A 5651-nucleotide genomic window follows, 5' to 3' on the forward strand; every position below is an offset into this window, starting at 1 on the left:
TGATACGCTTAGGATCTAAGGTCAATGATGCACCATCCTGCAATTTACTGCAATTTTTGCTTTGTGTTCAGATAAGCCTGCTAACTTATATATACAAAAATCATGGATTTGCCAAATATGCAATAAAATTCCACCCAAGTCCATACTCCTCCCTCTCCACACTAGTAAAGGGCAATGTGTCTGGCTGTCTTCAGACGAATTTAAATATAAGCAGGTGGAAACCTGGGGAGATGCATACTGTGCCAAGTGTGCTTATCATCTAGAAGTAATAAACATCTATCACTGGATCAAGTGCCTCAGGCTTCAATTTTATGTCTCAATTTGTCTGCGGTACACAGGAGATTTTTGTGCCCAGTGGTGGATGTATAATTGCTGTTGTCCAGAGAAAGCACAGCTTATGGTGCTGTAGCAAAGCAAAATGCTATTTCGTGTGTGCGCTGCCCATTTGGCATACTTCTCTGAACAGAACATCAAGTCTGTCCTTGGCCAAAAGCAAACTGTAGTGGCTAAATACCTACCCAATAACTGACTGTACCTCTTTGGGTTATAACTGGTCTTGGAGCAGAACCCTACTCAGAAGTATGTCCCATTGTCTTCAGTGGGACTTGCTCCCAGGAAAGTGTGCACAGGAATGCAGTATTAATGTGAATACAGGCACAATACAAGAAGAGAGTCTAATCAAAGATAAAATCTTAAAACACGTAGGCCCAAATCCTAACCAACTTTCCAGCACTGGCATAGCTGTGTCAATGGAATGTGTGCTGCATCCTACAGTTGGGTGGCACTCATGGAGGTCTCCTCAAAGTACGGGAATGTTTGTTCCCTTATCTCGGAGCTGCATTGCCCTTATGTCAGTGCTGGAAAGTAGGTTAGGATTGTACCCATAGAACAGGGGTGCTCAATAGGTGGATCGCGATCTACCGGTAGATCACGAGGCAATATGAGTAGATCGCGGAGTGCCGACCCCCCCCCCCTTTCAGGTGCCTCTGGGAGGAAACGCCGGGAGTAAGCCCCATTGTACTCAATGGGGCTTACTCCCAGGTAAGTGTGGCTAGGATTGCAGCCTCACAGCCTAATCCTAGGCATGCCTAGTCAGGAGTAAGTCCTGTTATACTCAGTGGGGCTCAAGGTACACCAACATACATTGTACACATAAATGTTATATGTTATGATGGCACGAACATTGTAAAAAAAACTCTGGTAGATCTCCGGGCCTTGCTGGGTTTCAAAGTAGCTCTCGAGCCAAAAAAGTGTGAGCACCCCTGCTGTAGAAGAACAAGCCTTGCTGAGGGAGAACCAGCATGGCTTCTGTAAGGGTAAGTCTTACCTCACAAACACTTTAGAATTCTGTGAACAAGTCAACAGGCATGTGGATGTGGGAGAACCTGTGGATATTATATAGCTGGATTTTCAGAAGGTGTTTGACTGCATCAAAGGCTGCTGAGAAAGGGAATAAGAGGGCAGGTCCTCTCATGGATTAGGAACTGGTTGAGGACCTGGAAACAGAGTGGCAATTTTCACAATGGAGAGAGTTGAATAGCGGTGTGCCCCAAGGATCTGTCCTGGGACCGGTGCTTTTCAACCATAAATGACCTGGAGACAGGGTTAAGCAATGATGTGGCCAAATTTGCAGATGGCACTAAACTTTTCTGAAAAGCAGAAAAGATTGTGAAGAGCTCCAAAAGGATCTCTTCAAACTGGGAAAATGGGCAGCAAATGGCAGATAGGTTTCAAAACGGGTAAATATAAAGTAATGCACATGGGAGCAAAAAAAAAAAATCAAAACTTCATATACAGGCTAGTGGGTTCTGAGCTGTCTGTGACAGCTCAGGAGAGAGATCTTGGGGTGCTGGTGGACAGCTCGATGAAAGTGTCATCCCAATGTGTGACAGCAGTGAAAAAGGCTAATTTCATGCTTGGGGTTATTAAAAAAGTTATTGAGAATCAAATGGCTAATATAATGCCACTGTATAAATCAATGGTAAGGCCACACTGGAGTATTGTTTTCAGCTCTGGTCACCACATCTCAAAAAGGACGTAGTGAAACTAGAAGAGATGCAGAAGATAGCAGCCAAAATGATTACTAGGCTGGGCTTTTGGGGCTATGGCATTTGGGGTTCTTCAGTCTAGAAAAGAGGTGCCTACTGGGGGACATGATTGAGATGTATAAAATTATGCAGAGGGTGGATAGAGTGGACAGAGGGATGTTCTTTTCCCTCTCACATAACATCAGCTAGTCACCTTAGCTAGTCTCACATAACATCACCTTAGAGCAGCTAGTCATGAAGCCCACTAGAGGACAGGTGACTCTGGATTTAATATTGTGCGATACTCAGGACCTGGTTAGAGATGTCAATGTTACTGAGCCATTGGGGAACAGTGATCACGCTGCGATCTGTTTCAACATGCACATCGGGGGAAGAATACCTGGCAAATCTCTCACAATAACCCTTGACTTCTGACGAGTGGACTTCCCTCAAATGAGGAAGCTGGTTAGAAGGAGGTTGAAAGGAGGGGTAAAAAGAGTCCAATCTCTCCAGAGTGCATGGAGACTGCTTAAAACAACAGTAAGAGAGGCCCAGCAGAAGTGTATACTGCAAAGGAAGAAGGGCTTGACTAAGTCCAGGATGGTGCCCGCATGGCTAACAAGCCAAGTTAGAGAGGCCGTAAAGGGCAAGGAAGCTTCCTTCTGTAAATGGAAGTCTTGCCTTAATGAGGAGAATAAAAAAGAACATAAACTGGCAAAAGAAATGCAAGAAGGTGATACGGGAGGCCAAGAGAGACTATGAGGAACACATGGCCAGCACATGGCATTAAGGGGAATAATAAAAGCTTCTTCGAATATGTTAGAAGCAGGAAACCTGCCAGAGAAGTGGTTGGCCCTCTGGATGGTGAGGGAGGGAAAGGGGAAATAAAGGAGACTTCGGGCGCAATCCTAACCTGTGCTGGAGCAGGCAAGCCAGGAGGCTTGTGCTGCATCCAACACAGGTTTGTTGGCTGCAGCGGCTCAGCCACGGGCAAGGGGAAACTCTTCCCCTTACCCGTAGGTAAAGGCTGCGTGCCCCAATGGGTCTCCTCGGACCTGTGCAGGTAGCGCAAGTCTGAGGAGAATGGTTGGCAACCTTCAGTCTCGAAAGACTATGGTATAAGCCTACAGCACCTGGTATTCCCAGGTGGTCTCCCATCCAAGTACTAACCAGGCCTGACCCTGCTTAGCTTCCAAGATCAGACAAGATCGGGCATGTGCAAGGAAACAGTTGCTGAGGAGAATGGAGCAGCTAGAAGTCGCTCCGTTCACCCCAGGGACGGGAGTTGGGATCCGGCATAACTGCCGTGTCCCAGCCCCACCCCTGGCTCCCAGCGCGAACGCCCATGGGCCCGCCCTCCCCCTGCCCTACCCCAGCCCAGAAACACCCCCTTCCGCCCCCTCCCCAAGCCCCCCCACGCCTACCTTTGCTGCTTTCTTTGCAAAGGAATACAATGATTCACCTTCCATTAAACAACTTTTACTCAGTCGTGCTTGATTTTATTGCCCCCTTCAACCCCGAGGCTGTAGTTCTATGCGTGTTCACAGGGGCTGTCACACAGTGGCGGAAGCAGAGGACTGTTCTTTTGGAGAAGAAAACCATTCATGCCTATATAATACTTATCTTGCTGGCATCCGTCTATCAACCTGACTGTTACCATTTGATGCCTGTTCCAAGGCCAAGCTGCAGTAAAATTCAGTACAGTTCATAGAACAGCCAAGCACAGAAGACTATTAACTTTATAGAGGAGAACAGTTTCAGACAGGCACTAACCACACCCAAGTCCACATAGTTCCCTTCTCAACATACAACTGCATGGCCATTTCTGGAAATAATGAGAAATAAGCCTTTGGTGGGCTTGTTACTGGCAATAAGTGTTTCAGAGATTTGTATGTGCCCATAGCAAAATCCAGACACACATAACAAAACACAAGCGTATGTCTCTTTGAAGATACCCTAAGACAGTGGTCTCCAAACTGGAAACTGTTGTGTCCCGAAAAAGCCCTCCCTGTCCCAAGTGGTGCTTACCATTCTCCTGTGGCACTGTATTTCTTTCAAACTGATCTGGGCACAGGGATGCAGAACTGTAAGCACTGCTCATGCGGGGGAGGGCTTTTTCCAAACCCCAGATCTGGTCCATGGGCCGGGGTTTGGAGAGCCCTGCCCTAAGACATAGTATCTATTCTCACACTAAAGAGTTTTTTTTCAGTGATACAAGTGGTACTTTTTTTTATCTGTGGGGAATCCATTCCCAGACACTCCCCCCCCCCCCCGCAGATACCAAAAATTGTGGATAATCAAACTGCAGTTTTCAGCCCACCTGGGCTCTGAACATGACCGGAGACCTTCTGAGCCTTGGAGAGTCTGTGCGAAAACCGGAAGTTGCATTAAAATAGTCTGGCCGGTGTTTTAAGCCTTGGTGAGGGCATGTCCCCTCTGAGGCTCAGAAGATGTGACCAGAACAAGGTTCTGGTCATGTCTGGGATGTCTATGGGGGGGGGGGGGGTAATCCGGGAGTTCAGCATCCTCAGTAGAGCACATCCACAGTTGCAGGATCCACCAAATAAAGAGGCCCCACCTATACTTAATGCTTTGGATCCTTAACATGCATTAAAACAAAATCATGGCACCAAACCAACATTAGATCTCTTTTGTTCTTTTTATCCTGGAAACACACACATTAACTAGTTAATTAGTTTGTGGAACTCTTTGCTACAAGAAGTAGTTATGGCATCTTGCCTGGATTGTGGGGATTGGACACATTTCTGGAGGAGAAGTTCATTAGGGGTTACAAGTCATAGTAGGTATGTGCAAGCTCTTGGTTTTAGAGGAAAGCTGTCTCTGATTGCCAGATGCAGGGGAGGACACCAGGATGCAGGTTGTGCCTGTTGTCTTGTGAGGTCCTTCAGGCATTGTGAGATACAGGAAGCTGGACTAGATGGGCCTTTGGCCTGATCCAGCAGGGCTTTTCTTATGTTCTTAGTTTAATTCACAAGTACGTGTCATTAGATTTATTTAGTTCCTTCAAAAAATATACATTACTTTTTTGTAATGTATTATTTATGGATAAAACATTGCTGCTATTGTTAAGAGTATGCTCTGGTGTAAGGCACTGGTGGGGGAAGGCCTTGGACCAGGGTCTAGTTGTAAACAGGCAGCCAATCTCCAGCACCTTTTCTTCTGCAGCATCAGCACTCTATTATCTTAGCAAGTCTGGGCAGATGGTGCTATACAGGCAGGCGCAGTGCCCATTATTTGGAAGGGGATGTCAGGCACAGGCCTTGTAGGGGTCCCCCTTTACATGCACATGTGTGCATGCCATCCCCCCTCCCCCGCCATTCTGCCTGGAAACTGGGCAGGAGAAAGAACAGAGTTCCTGCTGCCACTGCAATAACAACAGCACAGAAAAAGAACTAAGTCCACTGTTTCCCCTCCATCACTCAAGGAGTGTCCTCAGTCTCCAGGCTTGCCGGCAATGAGGGTGAAGGAGCAGCAGTCATAATGGTCCATTCTGTTTTCCCAGGTGAAATTTTAAAATGTCCTAGAAGGCCTGGGTGGAATTTTGAAATGACACCCAGAAAGAAGGGCTATGGATTTTTGCTGCTGCTACTTCATTGCTCAGTA

At 46.8% G+C, this 5651-nt stretch overlaps 1 pseudogene; it reads right to left on the reverse strand.

The window, feature by feature from the left end:
• Window positions 1-3148: 3148 nt before the first annotated feature.
• Window positions 3149-3268, reverse strand: LOC136642951 (5S ribosomal RNA; annotated as a pseudogene).
• Between the last annotated feature and the right edge of the window lie 2383 nt (window positions 3269-5651).

Source organism: Tiliqua scincoides, chromosome 2, assembly GCF_035046505.1.
Source record: "Tiliqua scincoides isolate rTilSci1 chromosome 2, rTilSci1.hap2, whole genome shotgun sequence".
In the NCBI taxonomy this organism is placed as follows: Eukaryota; Metazoa; Chordata; class Lepidosauria; order Squamata; family Scincidae; genus Tiliqua; species Tiliqua scincoides.